General features: G+C 38.7%; 1 long non-coding RNA gene across 1 annotated transcript in view; it reads right to left on the bottom strand.

Annotated features, from left to right (window-relative positions):
• Positions 1-6,577: 6,577 nt before the first annotated feature.
• Positions 6,578-15,625, bottom strand: part of LOC130708612 (uncharacterized) — a 46,497-nt gene continuing 37,449 nt past the window's right edge. The window contains exon 4 of the long non-coding RNA XR_009008887.1: positions 6,578-6,702. This is a non-coding gene — a long non-coding RNA (uncharacterized LOC130708612). The remainder of the gene's footprint in view (positions 6,703-15,625) is intronic.

Raw genomic sequence — 15,625 nt, forward strand, 5'->3', positions numbered from 1 at the left:
TTTATTCTGATCAATAAATCCAGATAACACAAGGCATTACCATTCTCAGACACTGCAGTTTTTGCTTCATTTTAACTGAATGTGTCTTGTGGAATCTTGTTTTATTCCATAAAACAGACTGACATTTTTTTCCCCAGTCAGACAGGCTAGACCTATCTAAAATCAATCTTTCAGCATGGCAAATACATTGTAAATTATAAGGCAATGTGTATACTAAAGCAAGTGTCATAGTTAATTTTAACAATTTATTAAAAGCATGTCAGGATTTTGATAATACCAGGGAGATGAAAATTTGTTACACAGCATGCCAGATCAGCCCAGTTTTCAATTTGAAATTATAGGCCATTGACTAACATGTCATCAGGTTCACATAGTATTTATGGTCGATATGCTCAAGAAATTAAAAGCACTCAATCTTAGGCAAGACATAGATGTGAATGACTAAAACAGAAGACCTGAAAATATTACAGTTGTTATACCTTTAATAGATGTTTTGATTTATTTTCCAAGGAACCCAACACCTGCTTTAAAATCACAGCTCCATGGAAATCTTCCAATGCCCTGGTGTCACCACGCCCCTTGGAGTCATCTACAATTCAGGCCATTCCGGTACCTTTGTTTTTGTATTAATTGATCCCAGAGAATCAGACTGTGTAATCCTAGCTTTTCACTGTATCTTTAGAAACCGTTCTTTTTTTCTTTAACATCCTTCAAGAACCCCACATTTTTGAAGTATGTCATTCATTCATACATACAGTCATATATCTACATATACCTTCTGTTGGAAAAGATCTTAAAAAGGAGAAAATTGTTTAGTAAAACATAAGTGGTTCTGTTTTGCAGGGGGAGGGGGCTGTGTGTTTTGTTTGTTAGTAGCTTGGCTGGTGAGCAAGCTCTGGAATTGATAAAGAAAGCCGATTCAAAATGCACAGGTTCGGGGATCTGCATTCCTATCCCTTTCGCGTCCCCTCTTCTGTCTCTTCCTTTTCTTTTTTGGTGATCCTATGCACCCTCTTAGCTACCACTGCCCCCTCTTGGCTGATGACCCACCGTCTAGCTAGGACTTCTCTCCTAAGCTCAGCTTTGAAGTTCCACCTGTGTGTGGCACACCTCCACCTCAGTGTTCTCTTCACAACTCAAAAATCAACATTTTACTGACGCTCAATTTATTCAAGTTCAACAAATACTCATGTAAGCTAAAACCTGCGTTTTCAAGATGTGAAAACTGAATCCTAGAGTGGTTTACTAGATTACCTATAGCTGCCCAGTGGAAACAAATCCATTTCTCTAGAAAGAATGAATAAAACCTAAAATTTGTTCTTTGAGATAACCAATAAAATTGAAAAACTTCTGATTTATCAAGAAAAATAGAGAAGACATTTAAAAAATTATCACCATCAGGAAAGGATGATTTTCAGTTCTTGAATTTCCACTTATTTTTTTTTTTTTTAATTTTATTTATTTATTTATTTATTTATGGCTGTGTTGGATCTTCGTTTCTGTGAGAGGGCTTTCTCTAGCTGCGGCAAGTGGGGGCCACTCTTCATTGCGGTGCGCGGGCCTCTTATTATCGCAGCCTCTCTTGTTGCGGAGCACAGACTCCAGATGCGCAGGCTCAGTAATTGTGGCTCACGGGCCTAGTCGCTCCGTGGCATGTGGGATCTTCCCAGACCAGGGCTCGAACCCGTGTCCCCTGCATTGGCAGGCAGATTCTCAACCACTGCGCCACCAGGGAAGCCCTCCACTTATTCTTCATTATAGATGTCAGCTTTCCAGTGAAACTCCCCATTTTGTCATCAATTTTTCTTGAACATAATTTTTAGAGTTATTTTAAATTCCAATATCTGAATCACCTGTGAGTACTTTTATTCTCTACTCTTTCCCAAGGTCCTGTCTAGTAATAAATCAGGACATTGGACAGAAAAATTGTAGAGGGACTGAAAGGGTGATTCTTCCTCCAAAGGGCTTTTCTCAAGTTTCTAGAAGGCAGCTTTGAATAGGAGCAGAAACATTGACCCAATCAGGGCTTAAGCTGATTGGGATAAAGGTTTCAATCTTCCTCAAGCTGATCTATTTCTGGTTTCCTCTTATTTCTTGCATGTTGTCATTTAGAGCTCTCAGCTGAGAGTCTGGGCCCATTCACCTGGCAGACCTTGTACTCCAGTTTTTATCTCCCAGCACCACCAGATTTCTGATAGCTGCTCTCTGCTCAGCTTCTCTAATTCCTGGCCAGCACTGCCTCATGGGCAAACGTGGCTTAGAAGGTAAATATCACTTCTCTGCCATTCTCTTTATTCTAGGATTACGACTCTTCAAATTCTGGCTGCCTTGGAAACCATACAAAGCCTTCAAGCAGATGTTTTTCTGTATTTCATCCAGATTTTCTAGTTGCTCTCAGGGAGAGGATTGGTTAGCTCCAATCCAGTCCATCATAGTTGGAAGCCAAGATATATTTTGAAGAGATGGTGAATGGGATTTGCTGACAAAATTAGATGTGAGAATTGAGTGAAAGAAACCAGTTGAGAATGACTCCAAGGGTCTTGTTTTTGTTGTTGTTGTTGTTTTTCCCAAGAAACCATAAGAATGGAGTTGTAAGTAATTAAAATGGGAAAGGCTGGGTGGGGGAGACAGGTTTGGAGGGAAAAACGACAAGCTCAGTTATGAATACATTAAAAACGAGATGCCTGCTACACATACAAGTGGTGATGCTGAGTAGGCAGTTGGCTATACACATCTAGAGTTCAGAGGAGTCCAAGATGGAGACATGAGTTTGTGAATCTTCAGCCTGTGCTTTTGGAGTTTACAGGGTCGAGGCTAAGATACATACAACACTGGAATGCAAAACAGTGAGTGGCACTCTTTAAAAGACTGAAGATTTTTTTTTAAATCTAAAAACTCTAAATGAATTTTTCAATTTTTATAGCAGGACTTTCAGATCAGAATATCTGAAGTAGAGCAGGAGAACAAGGCAGATAGAGGCAGGATTCTGTGCTTTCAAATAAATCCTACCACACTGTTTCTCTAAAGACAAACAATCATGATTACTTTGTCTTCTCACTCAGGTAGGAGGTTTGGCACCATTAATTTCCTTTTCCATCCTTCCTCCCAAAGGACTCCATCTGTAGAGAGGAGCCTGAGTAAGGAGAGAGTGGTATGTATTAAAAGAGAAACTAGACAGTACAAAAGGACTTGGCAAAGAGAATGAAAAATGAGAAGAAAAAAAGTAAAATAAAAATACAAGCATACTTGAAAGTGAATAATCCTTGCGTCTGTTAACATTTACTTATTTCTAAATGCTTATATTAGGAAGTCAGGGGGGCGTTGAGTCTAACCTTAGTTATCTATAGGAAATACATACCCTCATCATTAATTAGTAGTGGTCTTTACTTATTTAACTAATTAAACAACTTTTCAAGGAAGAAGAATAAACTTGCTTTTATAAATCTAAGAATCTCTACATTTGCTTTTTAAAGAGTCAGTTTTGTCTATTGCCCCCCTAAAACACTCTCATTTATCCTTTCATATACACTATCACCTATAGAGCAAGGATCCAAAGTTTGAGGACAAAATCAGAATCACAAAGTATGAGGCTTGGGTAGCTGCATTTTTAAAATTTCCATGGATTTCAAAGCCTTGGTTAACAACCATGATAAATAATTTTTTGTCTTTCCTCATTATTGATGTTATTCAGTCACTAATTGCCATAGACAATGTTTGTGTCCCTTCACAATTCATATGTTGAAACCTAACCTCCCATGTAATGGTATTTGGAGGTGGAGCCTTTGGGAGATGATGAGGTTATGAGGTCAGAGCCCTCATGATGGGGATTAGTGCCCTTATAAGAGAGACCCCAGAGAGCTCCCTTTCCCTTTCTGCCACGTGAAGACAGCAAGAAGATGACTGTTTATGAACTAGGAAGTGGGCTCTCAACAGACACAGTATCTGCTAAAGCCTTAATCTTGGACTTCCTAGTCTCCAGAACTGTGAGAAATAAATGTTTACTGTCTAACCCACTCAGTCTATGGTATCATGTTATAGCAGCCTGAAAGGACGCAGATACTAAATGAAGAGTGGTCAGAGCTGCCACTGTCACTGAAAGGTACACATTCATGTCAGTTCTGGATCACCTCAGAAGCCTCTGCTATCATTCTCCTTCTCTTGGTTTCAATCTGACTTTTTGCCAATATCCATATAACTGACAGAATAATCTTCCTAGAACACCACATTGACCACATTACTCCCGGGTGAAGAATCTACCATGGCTTACTACGATATCAAGTTCCTTTTTTTTAAATTTAAACTCAAGAATCCCTAAAATAATCCCATAATTCTTTATCCTTGCCTCTAATGTCAATCTCCCTAGTGTGTCATATAACAAAAATTCAATTCTGTTTATATTTTATTTAGTTTAATAAGGTCTTCTTATGATTTATAATGCAACATTCTGTTTGTGTGTAACGTATTATATAATTAGTACCAGACACTTAAGGGGTTGACTTCCAAGCGTTGCCATAAAGGCCACCTTGGAGAATATTAGGAAAACGAGCACTTCATGACCTAAGTGTCAGGAGATCAGAATTCTAGCTTCAGCTTCAATGCTAACTAATTACATGACTTTGGGAAGATCATTTTATTTCTTTAAGTCTCTGCTTTGTCATTTGCAAATGCAAGACTTGAATTCAATTATCTCTCAGGTCCTTGTAACTCTAATGCTTTATGAGGCTCTTACCTCTCACAGAGAAGGGTGAACTAATGACTAAAAATAAATAGCATTAGCTTACAAGTTCATAATTTTATAGAAAATAGGCATTTGAAGCAATCTAATAAGCTAAATGATACTGTATTTAACAGATACATAAATTACATTTATTCTTATAGGGATTTTTATTTGTTTCTTCTTTTTGTCATTTGTGCAAAAAGTGTTTTGGCTTTTGCTTATGATCTAAAGCAGTCCACCTCTGACTGCTGTGTCTGCTTTACACAAACTCTACTATTTCCAAACAATTCCAATTGCTTTGAATCTGCTCACATCCAGTCACAATAAAGATAAAGCTGTGATAATATTTCTAAAAATAAGTTAAAATTATCTGAGAAGCCAAAAAGCAATAACCATAATAGAGATTGCTTCATCTGGCGAAAAATGAAGGGAACTGATGCAGATTTCCTGCTTCTTGGTCATTTTTACCTCCAAACTTTGCTCATACTCTCACCCACCCTGTATCGTGCTATCAGTCCAAATCCATTAGTTCTTTCAAGGTCAGACTCAAAATTCACTTCACTAGCCCTTCCCTCCTATCATACCTTTATTCCTCATGAGATAGGGGCCAGGCTTCGCTTCACTTTACTCCCTACCCATTTATGAACTCTCTCTCCCACTTTAAACATCTACATCAAGGTACCATCATCTTTGCTCTCCTAGCTGCTCAGGAAGCACATCCAGATGTGCCCACTCCAACTTTTCATCCTCCACCCTAATATTCTACACCAAGTTTTAGCTATATCCTGGCCTGTTCTTTTGGATTACCAATATATTAAAGCAAAAAATACTGATGATTAAATGCTAGCATATATAGATGGGAATAAAAATATATTTATTAAATTCCAAAGTTAATCCACACTATGGAAACATTTGATAACATGAAAAAAGGAAAAAAATAGACTTCTGCATAGTAGAGTTAACTTTATCATATATCGGTCTGACTGGAGGTTAAGCCTTCCATCAAAATAGAGAATGATCTATATAATTCTTCTGATTGCTAGATAGAAGACAGAGAAAACATTCCAGATAATGTTAATAGCCAAGTTGCATAGGAGGAAGAAGGAAGCTTTTTGAGAGACAGTAAATGGTAGTAGTTAAGGGCACCAGTTCTGGATTCATGCTGCCCAAGCTCAAACCCCTCTGCCAATTGCCAGTACGAAGACCTTGAACAAATTACTCCCCATCTCTGTGCCCACGTCTCCCAACAATACAATAGAGATAGCACTAGCCCCTGCTTCATGGAGTTTTTGTGAAGACTAAATTGTTCACACATATATAATGTGTATAGAATAGATTAGTGTTTCCAATGATTGTTGCTATTGTTAAGAGTCCCTCAGTTAAACATGTAAAGCAGCAAATTAAGAACAGAAAGAGCTGGTAACGAAACCTGCACTCAAAGTGTGAGTTTTACAAATTGCAAGTAAAACCACTGAGAATTTTCAGCCATCAGTCAAGCAATCCTGATTCGAGCAGGGAAAACACATTATGAAGAACCTTGTGGAACACAGAAGAGGATCATCGCATACACAAAGATTTCAAAGAAAGAAGGCCCAGAATAGATCCAGAAGAGAACATTCCCTTAGCATCCAATTCTTTAGTTGCCATTAATGCTGGAGCAATACTGTGCGTCATAGTGGAGTTTTCCACATGTACATATAAAATATAATGTTTAAGTTTATTAAGTAGTTTTATATTAATTAAATACAGGTCATCTATGTGGGTTCAGCTCCTCCCCTAGTTATACTTAATGTTGTTTTTATAGAACAACATAAGAATACCTAAGTAGATATTTGTACCTTGTGATCCAAGTGTCTGGAGCAGCTGCGATGCTGGATCAGGGGATGGACAGACCAGGCAAGAAGCTCTTCTTCCACAAAGGTGCCTGAAGGAGGCCTATTGCTTGTTGTGCTGCAAATTCAAGTAGGCAGTTCGTCTGAAGTGTCCTGTTAATTATTACAGAGGCATGTGAAGGCTTACCTTAAAGGAATGGGTTCAATCATTTCACACAGTCCACCTCCCTCCTTTCCAGACTCCTGCATATGTGCATCTCCAGTATACAGAGACAGCCAGCTTCTTGCCTTCTTTCTCTTGTTCTTCCCAAGGCTGCTCCTTATCCGCCTCTCCTCCTAGTGAACTAATACTATGTCTTCTTCCCAAGAGCTGCCTTTCTTTCGCTAGTCAACATGTCATGTGACCCCTTGCTTTCTGTTTCCCCTACCCATTACACAGTAGTTCTCTGTAACTTCCATTCTCTAACCTGTTTGCACATTATTTTCCTTTCTATATCGTTGCTCCCTTTATTTTTAACAAGCTCTGTGCCAGATTACTAGTGTCAGTTATTAACCTCAAGAAAAATGTGTTCAGGAGAATCCCCTGGCAGTCCAGTGGTTAGGACTCTGAGCTCTCACTGCCGAGGGCCCAGGTTTGATCCCTGGTCAGGGAACTGAAATCCCACAAGTCGAGTGCCGTGGCCAAAAAGAAAAAAGAAAAAAAAAAAAACGTGTTCCCTCTCTTCATTCTATTTCTGACTTAAAAAGTTAGCATAGGGCTTCCCTGGTGGCGCAGTGGTTGAGAATCTGCCTGCCAATGCAGGGGACACGGGTTCAAGCCCTGGTCTGGGAAGATCCCACATGCCGTGGAGCAACTAGGCCCGTGAGCCACAACTACTGAGCCTGCGCATCTGGAGCGTGTGCTCCTCAACAAGAGAGGCCGCGATAGTGAGAGGCCTGCGCACCGCGATGAAGAGTGGCTCCCGCTTGCCACAACTAGAGAAAGCCCTCGCACAGAAACGAAGACCCAGCACAGCCAAAAATAAATAAATAATTAAAGGTTCTAATAATTAAAAAAAAAAAGTTAGCATAATCTTGATGATTTAACAATAGTGCTGACAACATACATGTGTTAATTAAATGGCAAACCTCAATTTTTGTCAGATGTAGGGTATAATAACCTTATTTTTATCTTTGCTTCTTTACAGCAAGTATTCTGAGCTGATACTAGGAAAGTCCATCCTCAACACACTGATCCCTCCAGCTGACTTAAGAAAGGATAGTGATGATGTAGCTTGCCAACAATACCCCTGGAAATTTGACTGTTCTTGTCTGATGACAATAAGAATGATGAGACATTAGTCCCTAGGAAAGAGATTTTTCCTTTACTGAGGCTGGTCGGGGCTGTCAACTACCATATCTGAGCACAGTATTAAAGTTTCATGACCTTCAGTGGTCAAGGAAAAGTTTATCCGAAAAGGAGTAACAGAGGCACAATTCCAGGTTAGTATCTAGGAAGTAAACATGTTTACTCTGTAAACAGGATACAACTCAAGAGGAAAATTCCAGTACCTTATTATAAAACCCATGGACATATGTTTTTATTATAGGCAAAATTATATATGGAGAACTCCCAGGCTCTCCATATTTTACCTGTCTCAATAGCCAGGAGACATAGGAAATGCTGTGATTGCCCTTGGTGAAGATATCTATCTGACCAGGAAAGACAGCACAAACAAAACCACAGGGTGGGCAGCAAGCCCAACAAGCCAAGGGACCCACCCCAGTAAAAAGCAATGATCTGACCTGATCAGCAGGCAGAACACAACCATACTCAATCTCTGTTCTAATTTTTATCACCATGGATTGGTTTCACCTGTTCTTGAATTTCTTATTAATGGAATTATCAATATGTATTCTTGTGACTGGGTAGCAACATAAAATTTTTGAGCTGTGTGCATCAGTAATATTCTTTTTTGTTGCTGAGTAGTATTCCACCGTATGGATGTCGTATAATGTATCTATTCAAGAAGCAAGTTGCTGGATATGGCTAATGTACAGAATTTATGTGGGGATGGTTGAGAAATGGAGAGTACACCTCAAAATAAACCTGAAAAGAAAGACAGGACCAAAATCACGACACGTGGCTTACTGAGGAGTTTGGACTTTACCTTAAGGGCAATAGGACTTGGACTTTACCTTAAGGAGTTTTAAGGGGTAGGGATAATCAGACACCAAAATCCAGATTATCACTAATGGGAAATCTCAATCTCTAATCAATAATTACTTAGAATTCACCTCAAGGTCTGAGTCTTATAACTGTCAACCAGAGTACATGCACTCCCTCTAATATCCTTCATTTTCATATTCAGCTAAGATATTTTGGGCATCTACTATGTCAGGCTCTCTGTTAGGAAATGTCACGTACATGACAGTTCTTAAGATTCCTGCCATCCTCATTGCCCCATGAGGGTATTCTTACATCTGCATGATCCACCTCTGCCACACAGCTTGGCCACTTGAGTCTGCTCTGCATTTTCCAGTTGCCTTGTGATAATGGGAGGATTTGACCCTGCTCATTCTTTTTGGAGGAAAACATAAATTGGTGATTGGAATTACAGCTAAAAGCAGGTCTCCCCACAGTACAGACACATTGTTTCAGCAACTCAGAGGTATTAGTGTTAAAGCATTTCACGCTCGATCTCGTATGAGCTGGTGCCAGTTGGACAACCAGTTGGCAACTGTCGGTTAGACGGCCAGTTGTGGCAGTTTTCTGGAATATCTGATGGAAAGATTTTTCTGAGTCTTTTGATGGGACTAGAGCCAAGAATACATTCATACAACATACCCTGGACCCTATTTGTTACAGGTAGCTCCAACACAAAAAATAGAAAAAGAACAAGGGACATCAATTTCTAAAAGTTTTGAAAAGATCCAAAATCATTTGCTTGTTTTATCCTCCTCCATTTAAAACTGATTTTCTTGAGTACAACTATTTAAGAAAATAAAATTTTAGTAAATATAACTGTTTTAATACAGGGGAAAAAAACTGCTCACTTATAGAGCACTACATGCTTCATAAAATGCTTTGTGAGTCGAGTTTTATGTCAGGGAATTTGGAAGGCAGGTTGGCAAGTGATGCCAGACATTGTAGAGAGAAAAGAAAGAGAAATAGTAATGCCTGAGGAAAACAACGGAAAGGACATCTCTGTCCCCTGGCCCGAGATGAGAAAGGTGAGTTATTTGCCAGCAGTGGGCCTCCTGGAATTCAGGAAACAAAGAATACAATGAAGGTGGGCTAAGCTCAGGGATCCCAGAGGAAACTAAATGCAGATTTCTTGGCAAGAAGGAGAAGCTGAGACTACGAATGCTGACAGACTGGAAGTGACCCCCATGGCAAAGGCTTCTGATGGGCAACTGAGGACAGAAAGACTCACCAGCCAAGCCTTCAATGGTCATGAGGCAGATGAACATTTGGAAGACTGACTGTTTTGCTGGATTCTCAGTTGCTTCTTCTTAGTCTTCAGATAAAATATGTGCATGTGTGATATGTGTGGAGCGGTATAATTTCAGGATATAATTTATAGTTTGCCTTACATTCCCTTTCTCTTCCTTTGCTTTTAAAGGCTCCATGTTTGTTTGCTTCAGGAGAAGTTCATGGCAGGGCAATCTGTTCTTTCTTTTCATAAGCTTAGCACTGTGGGAGGAATGAGGTTTGAAAAGAAAAAGATGGCCCCAGGCTGAATTATGAGCCTTTGGACTGGGAGTGGTACTATAATCCATGGTCACACAAAACTTCAAGGAAACTGGATCCTATGTGGGTCTTCTGGATTGACCAGAGCCCCATGATCCAAGAATGGCATGGGGAAGGCAGAGCCACCTAATTGAAAGAGTAAGGCATGCTGGCAGAAGAGGTACTTCTCTGGTTCCACTTTCTTTCATTCTCCAAGCAGTCCAAATCTTCAGGCCAATAGTAAGGGACAGAAAGAGTATCCATACAACAGACTACCACTGTCCCCAGCCAAGTTGACAGGTGAGGAAGTACAACTGGGTTTTCAGTGCAGGTGGATGGGAAGTTCAGGCAGGCCGACGTGAATTCTCAGTTGCTTGGTTGATTATCACTGAACATCACCCACGTTCTTTGCCCAACAGCCTTTAGACTTCAAAGATAAATTTAGTCCTTTTACAGTTAAAAAAGTATTTCCCTCATCATTTTATATATTATTTGCAGCATGAAACTATCAGACCTGACCTTCCCCCCAAAATGAAATTGTAAAACAATATAAACCTCTAGCTTCATTCACTGATCCAACAGTGATCAACCTCTAGTCTTGGATCCAACCTCTAGTTTTGTTCACTGATCCAACTCTACTCTTCAACAGTCTCTAACAATCTCCTTTAACCTGGAAGAAGTTTCTCTCACCTCAAATCCCAATGGACATCAGCTTTGAAAACAGAACCCATAAAGTCCTCCCACAAACTTCTCTAGACAAAGGAGCAGGAGCTCTTACTATTTTCTTGAATGGAGAAGAAAAAGGAGGTTTTTTTTTTTTTTCATTATAAAATTATTGTAAGATAAAGGCTCAACCTCAGGGCAACTGGGAGCAGGATAGGTACAGTTTCATCACTCCTTAAATGTTAATTCTTTTGGATCTGACAACTGTATTCGAGGCTTCTCTCCTTTTTTGGGCTGAAAGTATGTAGAGCCACCTATGTTCTAGCTAACATTTTAAAAAATTTACTCTCTTAATAATGGGCGTTTCAGTTATACCCATGGTAGAAAGATGATGAGTGACCACTAAGGCCTATCTGAAACTTTGGTAGTGTATATGAAGCTTGGGGAGGGGACACTCAAAGATGGCTACAGTCACATTTCCCTCCAGCCCAGCAGGAAAAGATTTGAAACAGTATAATTCCGTTTCCCTCAGAGGAGAGGCAGCATTTACACACGTAATCTCAAGAGCCAAACTTTGTGAGTGGGAAACCTGGCTCTATCAGGATTATATGACTTTGGATAAGGTTCCTGACCCCTCTGTGCCTCAGATTCCTCACCAGCAGAGTGAGAATACTAACAGTATATGTTTCAAGTGTTGTTGGGATGATTAAGTTAAAATGTATAGACATCCATACGACAGACAGCAAGAAAGGGAAAACTGAGAGGAAAGGACACTCCTTCCCAGAAGTTTCACACACCACTTGTGTTTATGTTCCATTCACCAGAATGTAGTCACGGAGACACATTCTGTAGTCAAGGAGATATGATCTTTATTCTGAAAATCCATGAACTAAAATGTGCAGGGTTGCATCTCTGAGAGAAAAGGAGAATAAATATTGGAGAAATATTTGGAAATAGCACTTTCTACCAAAGGCATCTATTGAAAGACTGAATTTGTGGATGGAGATTCACACCTGCTACATAAGGTTATTTTGTCTCTTTCAACAGCCTATACTGAGGTCTTGCAAGATGTGTGAGGTGAAGAATGTTGTTCTTCTCCAGGATGTAAGTAGTTCCACATGGTTGGGAGAAGATAAGCTAAGGAAGAAGATATTCCTAAATTTAGAAATCTTGCCTCCTACAAAAGAGTCTGAGCAAAGTAAGAGTTACCCAAGAATAATTTCATTTGATTAGCTAGCTTATGAATTGGACAGGGCAAGCATTATAATCCTGAGTTTATACATGAAGAAAATTGAAGCTGATTGAGGTTTCTGTGTTCACACAACTGTTCAATGACAAAACCTGGTCTCTTATCCATGACTCCTGACCACAAAAACAAGCAATCTTTTCATTAAACCAAGTTGAGTTTTATTACATAACTAAATATTGAATCACTATTCACAGCACTTTTCACAAGAAGAAATGGCTCTGAGCAAAGTAGTGTTCTTGATAAAGTTTTATTTTAGGAGCTGGGCATCTGAATTCTGTTTTCAACCCTACTATTACTTAGTTTGTGACTTGGACAAGTAAGTAACATTCGTGTGCTTGACTTACCAGATTGAAAAATGTGAAAACTTTGTAACTTTACTCTTAGTTCTATGTTATGTGTCAGCAACTACAGTATAAGCTATTCCCAGGCAAGAATCTAGCCTCTATGTAACAGACAGAGAACCACCTGTCACTGAGCATACGAAAATAACTCTATAATATGTGACCTGTTGGACTAGGTGACCTCTAAGGTTTTATGGAAAAAATGTTGGGATACCCCTGAGGCATCCAGAAGCACTCAGTAACTGACTGGTAAATAAGGAAAAGCACCTCTGATTTACACTGCTTGGTGAATAAATCATTTGATACTTGTGGCAAGTGAACCAAAAGGATATTGAGATAGTCTAAGAAGCAAGGTGAATCAGAAAAGAGTCTGGAAAAAAATTATTTTTTAATGAATTTAACCACTGGTAATTAGGATTGGCAGTATAAATTAGCATAAACACACTGTCCAAATGGTAATGCAACTAGAACATTGTTATAAATTCTTAACGCACTCTTTAAGAATAGAAAATGACAACTCATCAAAGAACAATTCATCAGGGTTTACCCAGCACTGACCTGAGCGCTTCATTGCTCTGATCTGTGGAGCCCATTTCAATATACTAGGCAAAATGCTTCGAGTGGAGAAAAGAGAATTTTCATATAGTAATAGTCTGGATTAGTAGGTTTCAAAACTTCTTGGTGGAAGAAAATTGTCCCATTTTTCAAAGGGATTAGTAGGCAGAAATCCAATATAAGAACAGTAAAAATAGCAATAACTAATACTGAATATTACTATGTGGCAGGTGCTGATATAAATATATGTGTCAATTTATTTAAACCTCACAGCAGCACCCAGATATTGGTAATATTATCCCCAGTTTGCACCAGATGAAGAAAGTTTGTAATAGGGAGGTTAAGTAAATTGTGAAGATCTCCCGAGTTGTAATGGAAGAAGCCAGGTTTCTATGAACAAGTCTGCCCCTGAGCCCAGTTACACTCTTTGCTTTTATATGTAAAAAAAACAGATGTATCAGAGCTGTTCTGGTTAGAAGTGAATGGGTATGATGGACCACTCCCCAAGGGCTGCCTACTGGTCTAAATGAAACCTACCTTCAGAACATCTCATATATGGATATCTGGAAAAGTACCTGTGATGCTGTCTTTGGATTTACAAGACAGAAGTCTCTCCCTTTATAACTTAATATTTTTAAATACATTTGAACCCTTTGTATTTGATTTTTCAGAGTCAGATCTAAGATACAGTCATGTCTGAATGAGACAACAATCAATTTTTTGAAGTCTCCAATCTAGAGAAGAGGTACAGAAGTAGACAGTAGATTCCCCATAATGACAATAAATGTTCAGGGCAACTACATGTAACTACAATAGGTGTCATATGATTGTAATGACCTCATAGAACTCTAGCCTTTATATATCCAAGAGGTGACCAACAACCATGGTGGTTAGAGAAATGTGTTAAAGAAGCAAAAGCTATAGTTTTCATTTCTACGTGGTAGGTAACTCAACTTTAGTCTGTTTCTAGGCCAGTACTTGCCTCTTTAATCAGAGTGAACTTCCTTGCAAGTGTAAGGTCCTTTTCTCTTTCTGAGGTCCTTTCTCTGTCACACAAAGTAGAATGTATCCCCCAATCACCGTTTTGCGATAAATGCAAGTGACCAAGATAGACAAGATGAGAGCATGACCAACAAACCATCACCAAAATTCAACTACCCTGGGAGACACACACCCAAGCATATCACCCTGACTATACATCAGGGTATGTATATCATTGTATGATATTTTTTATTCAAAAGACAGCATAATTTTGTATCTACAGGAACACAGACCTCATAGAATAGTAAAGAAACTTCCATGTGCTTTTAAAATTCCTTTTTATAATTCAACTCAGTAAATGTTAATCTAGCCCCCTCTCTGTTCTTAGCACCAGTGACACTAAGCTGACAGTGACACGGTATCACCCTGTCAGTATAATCTTAATCATCTTTGCTCATTTGTAAACCTTTATCTGTCAACCGTTCGTCTCTTATTATGGGTGAAAATTTTCATCCTTAAATACTTCTCCCTCAGCAGTGAACAACTCCAGTGCCTCTCCTGACCTGGCAACAGTAGGGAGGAAGTACTACTCATTTCAGCATCACAGAAGCAGCCTCAGATGGCAACGAGTTTCCAGGATAGGCTTAGGCAGGGTTTACCCAGTGGAAGTTTAATCAACTTCACTAGTGGTTGTGAAGAATTATTGAGCCATATCCACACATGATAATCCTCATCTTGCTTTGGTCCGTGTATTATAGAGGTTTTACCAGCAGGATAAATTGGCTGTTCCAGAAAAAAATAAAATAAAAAAATCCTCTACTCTGACAATGGTGTATAAATGGGACAGATCTGATAGGTCAATGGTAGGAAGGAAGATCTTTTCCATATTTAAATCTGAAATTTTCTAGTTTCTACTAGAGAAATGGGCAGAAAGATGGAATATATGCACTGGATAGAAGATGAGATTTCTAGTTCTAGGCATCAGTCCTTTACAAGAAGTTCCAATTATTAATAATCTTTTCAAAAAACATAAACAAAGAACATACATCAATTCATAATAGCACCAAATTTGGCTTGAGATTTTGAAAGCCTATTATTTAGATACGCAACTGGATAACTACTTTTCCTGCTGTGATCAGAGATTATAAAATATGCAAGTGTGAGACTGCTAAGCTTCACTAATTACCTTGTCTTACATTCAATCTTACTTTGTTTTTGTTTTTTGGGTTTTTTTTTGTTGTTGTTTGTTCTTTTACACAGATGCACGTACAGCCCTTTGGTGAAGTATGACTAGCACAATATCAAGAGTTCATACTGGAAACTATAATTGATAACAATAATTTAGTAGCACTTTTACAAAAAAATTGATAAAACTGCTGTACAACTCTAGAATGCACAGAAGTTATGCAATTTAGTAGTCATTTACAAAGGAACATAAAAAATAAAGTACCCATTTTTCCCAAGAGAAATGGAAATGCAATTTCCCAAGCAAAATCTATTCATGTTGGGATTTTTATTAGCTTTCTGTAATGGAAAGGCTATTAAATATATATTGTTTTGTGCTTCTGAATAGTT

This window comes from Balaenoptera acutorostrata, chromosome 7 (genome assembly GCF_949987535.1).
Source record: "Balaenoptera acutorostrata chromosome 7, mBalAcu1.1, whole genome shotgun sequence".
Taxonomy (NCBI): Eukaryota; Metazoa; Chordata; class Mammalia; order Artiodactyla; family Balaenopteridae; genus Balaenoptera; species Balaenoptera acutorostrata.